The sequence below is a fragment of the Anser brachyrhynchus genome, assembly GCF_964034855.1.
Source record: "Anser brachyrhynchus genome assembly, chromosome: 3".
NCBI lineage: Eukaryota > Metazoa > Chordata > Aves > Anseriformes > Anatidae > Anser > Anser brachyrhynchus.
The window spans coordinates 89,501,635-89,514,780 of NC_137696.1; the positions used below are offsets into that span (position 1 = coordinate 89,501,635).

At 40.0% G+C, this 13,146-nt stretch overlaps 1 protein-coding gene across 1 annotated transcript in view; it reads right to left on the reverse strand.

The window, feature by feature from the left end:
- Positions 1-356: 356 nt before the first annotated feature.
- The window catches only part of LOC308191401 (uncharacterized protein), a 98,277-nt gene continuing 85,487 nt past the window's right edge, over positions 357-13,146 (reverse strand). The window contains exon 6 of the transcript XR_013947933.1: positions 357-1,105. The gene's annotated coding sequence lies outside the window, so the exon portion shown is untranslated. The remainder of the gene's footprint in view (positions 1,106-13,146) is intronic.

Below are 13,146 nucleotides of genomic sequence, written 5' to 3' on the forward strand. Positions count from 1 at the left end.
TGGCTAACTGGGCATTGAAAAATTTAGCGCGAATAAGACTGTAAAATTCTCTTTCAAGCAGTAAACTGTTTGATTTATCAGACCCTTTCGGTCATTTGGATTTTTTATTTTTTTTTCCAATGAGTAGGTCTTATTTATTCTTATTTATTTTTATTCTTATTTATTCACTCTTATTGTTTTAAGATTGTTCCCATTTTGACTTGAATACCTCTGTATTCTTCCAACATACTTAGCAAGTCTGCAGTAAAACTGAATACACTTACAAAAAAAAAAATCTTATTCTTTGAAAATTATTCAGAAACAATTACTGGAAATGTTACAAGATATTTGTTACAGAATATATTCCATCTCTCACCTGAGTCCACAAACTTGGAAGACTGATCCTGCTTTTACTCTTAGGGCAGATGATGCTGCCAATCAATGCAACTGTGGTGAGTATGGTCCTAGAGAGCTTAAAGTTCAGTTGCGTTAGCTAATTAGTATATTATTTTTCATTTATGTGGCCTTTCTTATGATCATGATGTTTTCAAGATGATTTCAGTAATTTACACAACATATCTCTTAAAACTTTTGCCTAGATTTAGCTCTATTCTGAAAAAATGTCTGCCATAAATGGAGAGTTCTTTAACATGTTTTTCAGGAGCCAGGGATAGACTTCCTTCAGCCACCTAGTTTTCCTACCAGTATCCAAGACATAAAACCTGCCTGCCTAATTGGTGAGTGTCCCTCTCTGTCTGACGACAGAGCAGCACTGACAGGCAATGCTACATTGCATCAAAGATGAGAAGGAGCTCCATTCTGGAGGCTGAATGGTTCTGAACCTGGTGGCGTCTTGGTCTTTAGAATATCTTGGTAAATCAAACATGGCAGGCAGGATAGACAAACTTGGAAATGGATATAGCCTTTGTAGAGCATCTCTTACCTGTTTTGAAGGACATCTACTGTCCTGAAATTTCCAAGGTAACTTGGTCCAAATTCTGAACACTCCTCATGTGGCCTGTCCTAGATTAGATGCCTATTTCATAATATCGTGTTTAAGGAAATCTTCATGTGTTTGGAGTTATGCATCACAATAACTGGTAGGTGGGATCCATATGTGTAATTTCTGAAAGAATACAGAAGGCGTACTTAACCATTTGTGCAGTGAACCTGTGAAGTGTAGGTGGGATTCTGTCAGGGCCAAGATTCTACCGTACGGCATTTGTGAATGACTATGACATGTAGTGCTATACATCACATATCACGTGGGCACCTATCTCAGCCCAAATTCAGCACTAAATTCTCGGAAAACTTGCACCCATGACTTTTCTGGTGATGTTTGGAGAACTTTACCCATTCTGTCAAAAAGCCTAGCAGTAACAAAAATACTATCAGGAGTCGTTGCAAATGGCTGCAAAAGGCAAGACTTGGTTTGCCACCATGATTACTGCTGAATTGGCTTAGCATAACTGGGAGTCCAACTGAAGCCATAACTTTTGGATAATTAGATTTTCTATGGAGTTTTCAAACGTTTGTCATTTCAGAGGTCCTTGTGGGTGTTTATTCAGGTACAATCTCTTCTTCCCACTGTTGCATCAGTCTGCATCTAAGTACATATTTTTAAAACACAAGTCAAACAATTCAAAGGCTAGAAATCCAGGCCAGAGTTGGCATCTGTGTAAAAGATTTCATTCAGCCTGTGGCAGATGACACACCATTTTTATTTAACCACCATTTTTTATTGTGGTGCAAAAGCTGTGTTTGTCCTGCCTTTTCCAGTTCCACTAGTAGCAGTGAGCTTTGGTGGCAGTGAAGTTTGAGACAATTGCATTAATATGACACACTTCCTATTGAGATATATTTTTTTATTATTATTTTTTTTTCTTCCTAAAGAATTGTAACAATTATATATTCAATGGCTGTCAACTATATATGAATAATTTTCTTTGCCTTTTAATTAGTAATGGTGATATTTGTGCATTAAAAAAAGTTGTTTCTGGTCCTCTATGTTGGTCCTTTCTACTGTTAGAGACTTCCTACGACTTTGCTTGTTTCTTAGGATTTTGAACTTTAAAAAAATAATAACATAACTTCATATGTCTTTCTTTGTGAAGTTGTATGAACAAAATATACATAGGATTTTATTCCTTGTTGGGATGAAGTCTAACATTGTAATATGGGAAAATGCTCTGCAATGAATCCATTTGAAGAGAAGGAAATTTCTGTTTAAAAACAGTGCAGCCATTCATTTGGAAGAAAAAAATTTAATGGCCTCCTAGTCTCATTAGAACATCTCCGTCTGTAACCTGAATGCTGAACTCATCTAATGTAAACATAGTTTATGATGACAGCAGAACAATTTTGCTGGCAGAACTTCACAGCGCTGCAAGTACAAACAAAGCAATGCATAACTGAATGACCTTTCCCGCTCATGATATGACTGAAAAGTCATTATGATTTTGTCACTTAAAAAAGAAATAGATCGTCCCATCCACACCCTGCAGTACAAAGTGGTAAAAAAATCTAGTGCAGACCTGGGATGATGCAGTTAGAGGAAAACAGAGTAGAGGCAGATACACTAGTAATAAAAATACTGTCACTGTATGAACCATTAAATAACTATTTCACAGCTTTAAAAATGTACAGGCCAGCAAGCAGTCGTCTTATGTTTTATTTTATTTATATATTCATTTATTTTAGCTCTGTTTAACTAGCTTGATCTGTAGCTGATTCTTTGAAAGGACTGAGAAAGGTGGGAGTGATCTAGTTTAATGACATTCAGCCATTACTTGATTGGGATTAGTGAACCAGGGAAAACTTTTCAGCATGTACCAGGCTTTACACAAAATCAAACTGAGATCATTAAGGAATGTTTGTGTTACCCATAAACCAAACCATAATGAGTATCTCTATATATATTTATTGGGTCTCTCTCTATATTTATTTAGCACTGTTTTACGATTAAAAGAAAGGCCTAAAAAACATTTTCTCTAGTCTAAAGGGTAACTTTATTGTCCACCATTGGAAAGTTCATGTTGGCACAAGAAGCAGGATTTGGGCTTTGTTAGAAAAACACGTTTTACTGCATTCTGAGTAATTTCCATTGACAAAAATAATGCTTTGAAAAGAAGGGCAAATAATACTTTGTGGAGCTTCAGCACCTGTTGTGGAAACAAATCTCTTTTCGTTAACTTATGAAAACATAAAACTAGGAAATATTGCTGTTGTTTGTGTGTGGATTGCTGAATTTTTGTGAGTTCAGATGCTGGCTGTAATTCTTAACAACTATCAGCATATCTCTGCTGATTTCTGTTGATATACCACCGTGCTTTGTAGACTCTGAAGCACTGAGATGTAGTTTGAAGCGAACTGCTACTGTGTGTCAGAACAGGAATCAGCAGATTAAACAGGGAGTATATCCACAGAGCAGAAATGGATTGAGCAGCGTGGTCATCATTTGGGGCCGTGAGAGGTTGTGCTGTGTGCTCCCTGAGATCCCCAGTGCCACTGGGGAGAAATGGAAATTGAGAGGACAACTGAGCCTATCATGGGACAACATTTTCACAGGAGTTATAGATATGTTCTTTTAATGTGTCTAGCACTGGTATCATAGTTTGTACTAGATCATCCTGTTTATGACTACATACCTCTAGTAATGCTACTTAAGCATAAGGTTGCCTGTGCTGCTTTGAAGATCCCATTCCTCTTTGGAAGGAAACACAGAGATCAAATGATTCCTAAATGTTTGACAAATCATGTGGCAGGAATAAGTGTGAGATGCATGGATTTTTCTGTTTCTGCAGAACATGAAAAATATTTTTTTTATTCCAAAGCTGGAATTGTCAGAAAGTTTCAAACATCAGAAAACATGGGCTTAGATTTTAGATTGGTTAGTTATTCTGAAGCATTAACTGCTGATGGCCATTCTCATTCCTAGTCAATTATTCAAATTATTTAAAAGATGAGTGGGTCTGATGATGGAAAAAGGGTTTATTTTTTATTAGAAAATGTGTAAGTTTAGGAGATTATTATCTATGCACTGTTGTGCTGTTTGGATTGCATCTGTTCTAAGCTTCCAGCACTGTCATTTTGAGCAGATCTTTTGCTTGTGGAGGTATGATGAAGATTGCTCCAGTGGAAAAATTTCATGTGATACTTAAATCCATCTTTTTTTTTTTTTTCTTGACTGCAGATGAACAGGGATATGGTTGGAGTTATTATCTGCTGATTTTCTTATGCATGCATGTGTGCAAAATAAATCAAGTGAACAAGGAACATCAGCTCTGTGAAGCTCTGCTTTCCTTGGCTACTCAGCCAGTGTCTGGAATGCATTTTGAGCTGAAAATCTGTAGGGATGTCCCCGAATGCAGAATATGGACTACCAGAACATGATACCTTGTTGTGTCTGTTCGTGAGGCTGCAGACAAGCCAGCTGCATGCTGTTTGCACACTAATGGCTAGCTGGCTTGGAGAGTTGTGGTTAATTAGCAACTGCATCATTGCTTGTTTTGTAGCTGGAAGAATGCCTTGCCCAGCAGATAGAAATATTGGAGCCTCACTGGATTCAGAAAGTAGATTTGTGACACAATTCATTATAGAGAATAAGTAAGAGAAGAACAAATACGGTCACTGAGGAGTCACATGCTGAAGGGTCTTTATTGGACTTGATGGACCTGCTGTGTTCCCTGGCTGTTCCTGTTACTCTTCTGTGACACTTTAAAAAGTCCTCTGACCCCCTCCCGTAAAATGGTTGTTGTACCTAGGGTATTTGTCAGCATGTAGCTGATGGGCAGAGTGACAGATGGCACCTTTATGTACAAGGGGAGAGATCTACCTTCTGCCAGTGTACATAACATTAATGTAAGTTAACAGTGAGCATCTGAGTCACTGAGACAGGTCATGTGTATACTATAAGCCTGTGGCAAACATAAGATAATGCAGAGTACCTAATGGAGGAGTTCTTTAGTATAACTTGCATTACTTGCTGCAGGACTACAGAAAATCCCTGGACAGTTCCTCCAGCTACATATAATAACCTATATTGCGTTCCTCAATTGCATCAATTCACTGAAAAAGAATTAATTAAGTAATGAAACGAAGCCCCTACTTGGTATTGCTGGCACAGACTGGAACAGTAGTGCAAAAGACATCACCCCAAACCTGCAGGCATTAACAAGTGTAACTGTTGCTAATACAGGTGGCATGCTTACAGTGTTGACTTCAGTGGGACCTTTGTTGTTGATTACAACACATCAGGATTTCACTGTTTGTTCTTGTTCTGGCCCGCACCCACTTGAACATTAAATAGATAAACATTCGAATGCAACCACTCAATTCAACAGCTCCATCCATGTGTGTAACCTTAGCTGTGTGCTGGGCTGCAGTTGCCTCTTCTGACTACCGATGGTGCCCACTGCACAGCAGTTTCCTGGTGAACTGTGTACAGTCTTCTTGTTCACAGGCTCCTGAAATTCATTACAGATGTTCCTATGGCTATCCACATGCAATAACTTCATCTGGAGCCAAAGTTAGCTCTTACTGTCAGTAACATGATGTATTTTCAGGTTAGAAATGAGGAGACATTTCTTCTCAGAAAGAGCAGTCAGGCATTGGGACGGGTTGCCCAGGGAGGTGGTGGAGTCACCGTCCCTGGGGGTGTTCAAGGAAAGGCTGGACGTGGTGCTTAGGGACAGGGTTTAGTGGGTGACCTTGGTGGTAGGGGGATGGTTGGACCAGGTGATCTTGGAGGGCTTTTCCATCCTTAATGATTCTATGATACCTCAATCCACTCTATTTGGGGCTGAGTTTATTGGGATGGACTCTGAAGACAGTTCTATGTTCTTGGGAGTTATCCTAGTTTAAACTGGTTGAGAAAGTTGGTTTAGTCAAATGTATTCCATCCCCTGTGTGGATACAGAAAATGAAGTGAAGGGCTTTCGTGGTAGACTTTGTCATATAATCAAACTAGTTTTTAAACTCAGAGAAACAGTCAGGAAGGCCTGATGGCTGAAGAACTACCCTGAGATCTGGATGAAACAAGTTGATTTCCCTGTTCTACTCTCAGGTTTCCTACAGGAATTTGAGGTATGCTTTAAACATGACTAGTTAATATTTTGCCCAAGATGAGGATTGCAATGCTATGGCTACAGAGGAACTAGGAGTGTTTTTTTTTTGTTTGTTTGTTTGTTTTTGTGGGATGAGTATAAAAGCATTACCTAGTTCATGGAGGTCATGCAAGATATATGAGATATATGTAACTGATAGCAAGCGGTCCAGATATTCCATAAGTAATCACCACGTAAGTTTTGAAGACAGGTAAATTTGTATATTTTCCTCAGATGAACCTAGCCACTGTGTGGCAGGAAGAACTATGAGCAAAGCATAGTTAATATGAAGGCCTAATGCACTATGTTCAGTGTTGCCCTTCTTCCCAGACAGCTCTTTCACGGACAAAACTGTTCAGTGTTTGTCTGTGAGCAGTCACATTTCACCTCTTCCCCTTGTGAGCTCTTGCAGCCATAGTTCTCTGTCCATGCACAAGCCAGGACATGATGGATGAATTGCTCCAACATGATGGAGGTCTACAGAAAACTCAAGTCTCTGCTCAAAATTCAAGGAAGATTTTTTTTGTGAATCTGTTGTACGTCTTTCTGTAAGAAAGGGCAGAATCTCTACCTATCTGTTATTCCTAACATTTTACGTAAAATTTAAATTACACTCAAAAATTTGAAGAATAAATGAGGGGGAAATAACTAAATGTAGGCAGAAATAAAGCATCCATGATGTTGGTTGTTTTCATAAGAGAAAAGATGGATTTTTTTTCCGGCATGTTTATGTATAATTTTTGTGATATTGTTCTCTTGTGCAATCAGTACCTTTAAAAAAAATGTGACTGGGGACTCAACAGAGCTCCATCATGGTCATTGCTACTAACAGTTATTTATTTGGCTTCAGAAAAGGAAGTAAGTCAAGCATTGTTTAATCAAAGGAAAAAAAAAATGCTTTTCTGTAATCTTTTGTGTTGTCTTACTGTCTGTACATACTGCCAATAGGAAAGCAGGCCATGTTAGCTACAGAATAAAGTGATGTTACATATGTTGGCAAAGGAAATTCCAAATTCTCCTCTATTCTGCTTGGGGATTCTGTTTGTGAGTTAGAGCTCCAGTGAGATTTCTTGGAACTTTATGGGGTTTTGGAATGGAGCAAACTGATAGCTTGAGATTTCCAGCCCACCACTTGGACAAGAACATATATAGGTCTGCACGTTGAGCAAGAGACCTTGCTCTTATCTATTATGCTGGAGAGACTTTATTATCTTGGAGAAATGAGTTGCTTTCAATCCAACTCGTTTGCAATAGCAGCATTTATAAGCTTGTCTGTTGGCAACAGCCAAGCTAATGCCAGGAAACTCATAATGTTCTTAGTGGCATATGGCCTTTGCTTTGAATTTCCTGTAGAAATTCCTTAAAAAAACCCACTCCCTGTGATTTACTGGTCTAAAAATTTAACTTTGTGTAGCAGGTTAGATATTTTCAAATAGATTATTTAAACAAACAAAAAACACTTTACTCTTTCTAAGATGGATTTATTTTTTTAACATTCATCTTAAACTAGGTCTCCTGTATAACTAAAAATGCTTTTGTCTCCCAGTCTCCCAGCCATGTAGACCTTTGTGCTTTTCAGAAAATTACATTTAACTTAAATGATCAAGAAATGTCTACAGGGTAATGTTGGAGTGATAAAGCTGTGTTATCTATTTATTTTATTTGAGAAGATACACATTTTTTCTTTAAAGACAAACCCCTCTTTCTAAGGATGCTTTAGCACTTCATCTTTCCCACATTCCTTAGTCCTGCCTCTTCCTCCTGGGATGCTGACAGGAAAAAAAAAACTGAATCAGAAAATGCATTTTTGCTTCCTGCATTTCATTGTTTGTTGGAGTTATAGTGTTATGTCTTCTAGTTTTGGAAACTCTTTATGGCTGCATTTAATTCTCAGCATATATGTAGCCTCATATTGCTGTTCTGTAATGTGCTTAGCTGTCTTGCTGAATTACAGTCAGAATACTCAAAAGCAAAAGCTTGAATAACCCACCCCCTCACCTTCTCCCTCCCTCAAAACTTGGCTCACTTCTCCCTGTTTATCTTTATATTTACTTTTGAGTAATCTGAAAGACTGATAGCATGAGAATTTGAATTTTTCTTCTGTTCTCAGCACAGATTTCTAGTGTGATCTCGAGCAAATTGTGGAAACTGTGAGAAATGTGGAATAACAGTGACTTCTAATATCTCCGTCATCAGTGTTTTGCAATCACTGAAGAGACACAAGTTCATTAGTAACCTAATATTTAGGGGAATGGTTAAACAGCAAGACCAGATTACCAGTGATTGAGTCAACAGAAGTGAAATATATGTAGGTTGCTGTCTGGATTCAGTGGTCACTTGCTCCTCCGCGCCCATAAAACTATGGTTCTCTAGTGCTGCAGCATAATATTTGCTTCTTCTACTGTGGTAGCTAGCTGTGCATGGAAAAGTGAAATCAAGAAAAAGTACAAGTTGTGATATTTGCATTTCAATTTTCTACAAAAGAAACCTGTATACGGCAGAGTCTGTCTTCACAGCTATGAGTTGAAAAGCTGTTTTCACCTGGGATGGAGTTAATTTACTTCATATTGGCTGGTATGGTGCTATGTTTTGGATTTAGGAGGAAAATAATGTTGATAACACAGCAATGTTTTAGTTGTTGCTGAGCAGTGCTTACACTGAATTGAGAACTTTTTGGCTCCTCACAGTGCCTTGACAGCAAGTAAGCGTGGGGTGCACCAGAAGCTGGAGGGAACACAACCAGGACAGCTGACCCAAACTAGCCAAAGAAATATTTCCTAACATATGATGTCATGGCAAAGAATAAAAATTGGGGAGTTGGGCTGGGGGGCTGCCATTGCTTGGGAACTGGCTGGGCATTGGTTGGCTGGTGGTGAAAAATTTCATTGTGCATCACTTGTTTTGTGTTATTTTTTATTTATTTATTTATTTATTTCCTTTTCTATTAAACTGTCTTTACCTCAGACCATGAGTTTTACTTTCTTTTTTCTCCACCCCCCCCCCCCCCCCCCCCCCGAGCCTCTCCCCTGAGGAAATGAGCAAAGGGCTATGGGGTGCTTAGCTGGGTGCCGGGTTAAATCACAGCAGGCGCTTACTGCTAAAGTGAGTTCGAAGCTGAGCATCTGCTATTCCTGCTGCCTGGTGACCTGGGCTAGACAGCGTGCAATTATTTCAAAACGCTTGGAATATACCTAGCATAGAAAACAGTGAAAAAAACTGCCAAACAGAGAAAGTTTGGAACCACTCCCTAAAAGCTGCAAAGGCTTTGTGTGGGCATCATTAAAGAGCTGGGGGTTGATGATAGCTGAGGACACCTCAGCAGCTCCCTCTCCTTCCCCAGAGAGCTGCCTTTCAGCTAGGGCTATCATCCTTGGCCTCCCCTGAGTGGTCCTGCAGGTATGTCCCTGTCCCCCACATCACTTGCTGATGGGATTTCCTGGCCTGGCTGCGGATGGCCCCTTGCCCATGGACTGGCTGGTGGCAAAAGGGTCTGGGCTGTGGCTACTATAGCCCCAGCCTGGCCCCACAAGCATGTAGTGGGCCTGCTCTTGGACTGCCTGATAGGGACATGACTGGGATCTACATCTTGTTCCTCCCTCATGTGAGTGGTCTTTTGTTGCATGGGTAAGTTAGCAGGAGCTCTCCAGCATGGTTATTATGGTGGCAGAGGCTGCTACAAGTCACAGCAATTTCTGCTTTTGGAATTGAGGCAGTATTTGACATTTAACATTTGTTCCCCAGCTAACGGTGTCTCAGTTACAAAATACAGATGTGTGCACGCAGCACACATGTGTGTGTTCTTTGGTGCTCATGCCAAAATTCTTGGTGTGGTTTATGAGTTATTGGTTTATGGCTAGACTGGCCACTGAGTCACTTTAGGAGCCTTCTAAACCGAGGAGCCTGGAAACAAGCAGGGCTATACTGGCCTGCGTTAGTTCCCCTCTGGAGTACAAAATGGGAAATGTTGCAGCACCCTCAGCAGACTTGACCCGAGTTTTGGTTTTAGCTGCTGGTAATGCTCAGATTAGTGACTGCTGTTTACAGAGCAGATTATTATTCTGTCTCCCAAAGAGAGAAATCTCAATGTTTCCATCGGTTGCACTGTGTCCTTGAGGGGGATTCCAGCTGTAACAAAAAGAGCAGAGCTGATCTGAGCTTGATGACAAAAAAAGAAAATTTCTGAAGGCATCAGCCGTGAGCTGCCATGCATTCACCAGGGGGGAAAGAGCCTTCGTGGCAGGCAGAAAGGGAAGAGACAGCCAGTGTGAGGAGAAGAAAGAAGGAGGTGACCCCATCAGTATTGCAGTCCAAATTCCTTTTCCTCCATCCTACTAGGCTGTGGCTAATTAATCATCTGGTGGGAAATACTGCGTTCCCATAGGCCCTGTGTCAGCATCGTGCTTACCGCTTGTTTTCCAGTATCTGCTTCCTGGGTTTCTCCAGACAGTCATTACTTGCCCCTCCATTTTATAGACAGAAAAGCTGCAATCTGAACATCACACAGCCTGAACTTTGTGGGACATTAAGTCTCACCCTAGATGAAGCTGGTGAAATGTAGGCTTTGTGAAGCTTGGCAGAGAATGGCAGAGGTACGTGCAAGCAGTGCCTGAAGCTGGGCAGGGTGGTCATTACACTGGGGTTGCTCGGTGACCCCAGTGGATAAGGTGGGTTATGCGGGAAGTCCAGGGCTCTTGCCGGTCTCTTGTCCAGCCCCTTGACTCTGGAGAAAATTCTTCAACACTGAGTTCAGCCCTGGAGAAACTCCTGAGTGTGGAAGGCAGGCCTATTAGCTAAACGCACAAACAAGGTAATCCTCAAAACCCCCCGAGGCAATGGCTGGTAGTTCTGCTGCTCTTCCATGCTGGCATGGAAAGATGTTCACTCCTTGCCTGCTCCCTCCCTCACAAATGCACACAGCTACATGCAGTTCATGGGCTGAAGTGTTGTAACGTGAACTCGCTTTGTACCTGTTCACAGCTGCAAACATGCTGAGCTTGGGCCTTTTGTATTCCCTGCCTGACTTGGAAATGCCAAGGGAGATTGAGATTTGTAGATCTGTTTGCTAGAGTGATTGCCTAGCTTGGTCCCAGCTATATGCAAAATATTTGTTTTCCATGGGTAGGAACTAAAAACCTAAATTGCATGTTTAACCTTATTAAAAAAAAAAAAAAAAAACAATTACAAGACGATGAGCTACTTCTTTCCTCATTCTCTGCTGCATCTGGTAGAGATCAGGGATACAGTGAGTGTGGTCATGGATTCTCACTCACAGGACATGAAGAAGGTCAGGAGAAATCCAAGGGAAAAATGGTTATAACTCCGGCAGAAGTGGTGTTCTGCTTTGTTTGCTTCCAATAGCCTCTGTCATCTGCTTTACTGCTCTCCAGACAACATCACAATGACATGAATGACCCCTCGCAGTCCCACCAGTTTGGGTAAAGGAAATCTAGAGAACTGTGTATTTGGTCTGCTAGATTTCTTCTGCCTTAGATGCTGTGTAGCAATCTCAGAGCCAGCAAGAAGAAAATTAGGAATTAGATTATTTGCAGAAGAGGAAATAATTGATCCTCACAGGTCTAGTATAGCCACAGGATCCTCTTTCAAATTTTTCTTTTGTTATTGAGTCTAAGGGTTGGAGACCCATTGAATATTTATGGGAGTTTACTGTACTGATTGTAAGGATAGCATGATAGTTGTACTTCTCTTCTTCAACAATATAGCCTTAAATATAGTTCTAATATATAGATATATTATAAAATGTTAACACACAAGTATTTAGTCTAATATAATTCATCAGTTCCACCAGTATACTCACAGACTGTAAGAAAGGGTAGATATTCCTCTTTCCCTCTGTGCTCTGGTTGAACATTGCTTAAGAAATGATCTTACTTGCAGGTACTGAAGGCCTTACCAATGTAATTCATCATTCTCAAGGAAGCGCAGCACAGCCCTGTGTGTTCTAGCACATTTGGGGAGGAAAATATATTTCAAGCAAAAGGTCAAGAAGGAGCAGCTGCAGCAGGCTGATAGCCAGCTGTGATAAGAGATCAAACACAGCTGAGCAAATGCAAACAACGAAACAGTGCCGAAACAGCAGGTCATGGTAAATTATGCACGGTAGCAGAGACTCCTTCTGCCCTGAAAATTTACTTCATCTTGACATCAGTCTTCAAATTTTTTTTCCCCAGTGTCAGGTTTAATGTCTGTCAATTTTTGTAACTGTCATATGCTTTTCAAAACTGCTAACGAAGGAATAGAAAGGTAATATTTCTGTGTCATGAGAGAGCTTTAGAAGGAAAAATCAAACCAAGAACCAAAGAACCTCAAACTGATAGTTCTGTTAAAAAAAAAAAAAAGAAAAGAAAAAAAAGGAGGGGGGTAAGCAGGGAGAAGCTGTGAGTTGTACCAAAGAGAGAGCTGTAAACCTAAAATATACCTTGAAGACTCCTTGCTTCCTCTGCTTGGAACATGGCTACTACATTTGTTTTGAAGTTTTTCCTTTCAAAGCAGTTTATAAAAAGTCACCCTATGGAATGGCAGCATTTATAAAGTGTCATGGAAATGGAAACTCCAGTTCTGCTTTGTCTTCACAGTTCTTGTCTTTCCTTTCTATTCCCATAGAAAAAGATGAAAATTCAAAACAGAGCTTATCATTGTAGGATAATATATGTAATTTCTAGAACTATGCTTTCTGTATTTTTTTTTCTCAAATAGCTCAAACAGCCGGTTAAAGATGCTGCCCAGTAAGCTTAGATTTGTGTATGTAACCACAGTGATCCATGCTACACAGTTCCACAGAAACAGGAGCCCATGCTTAATCTATGTCCACAAAAGGTCTTTTGTCCAACTGCACATTTTGAAATGTTTTTTCTACATGATGTATGTGCTGAGTAGAATTTTATTTATCCTCGAAGTTTTTAATGTGTGAAGATGTCATTTTGTTTTAATAATCTCATTCCACATTAATACAGCTTCTAAATGAAGGGACTAGAGGCTCCTGCAGGGCAGACAGCAGTACATTTTTGACATCTAATAATGAGAAGCAAGGACTGACATATTCAGT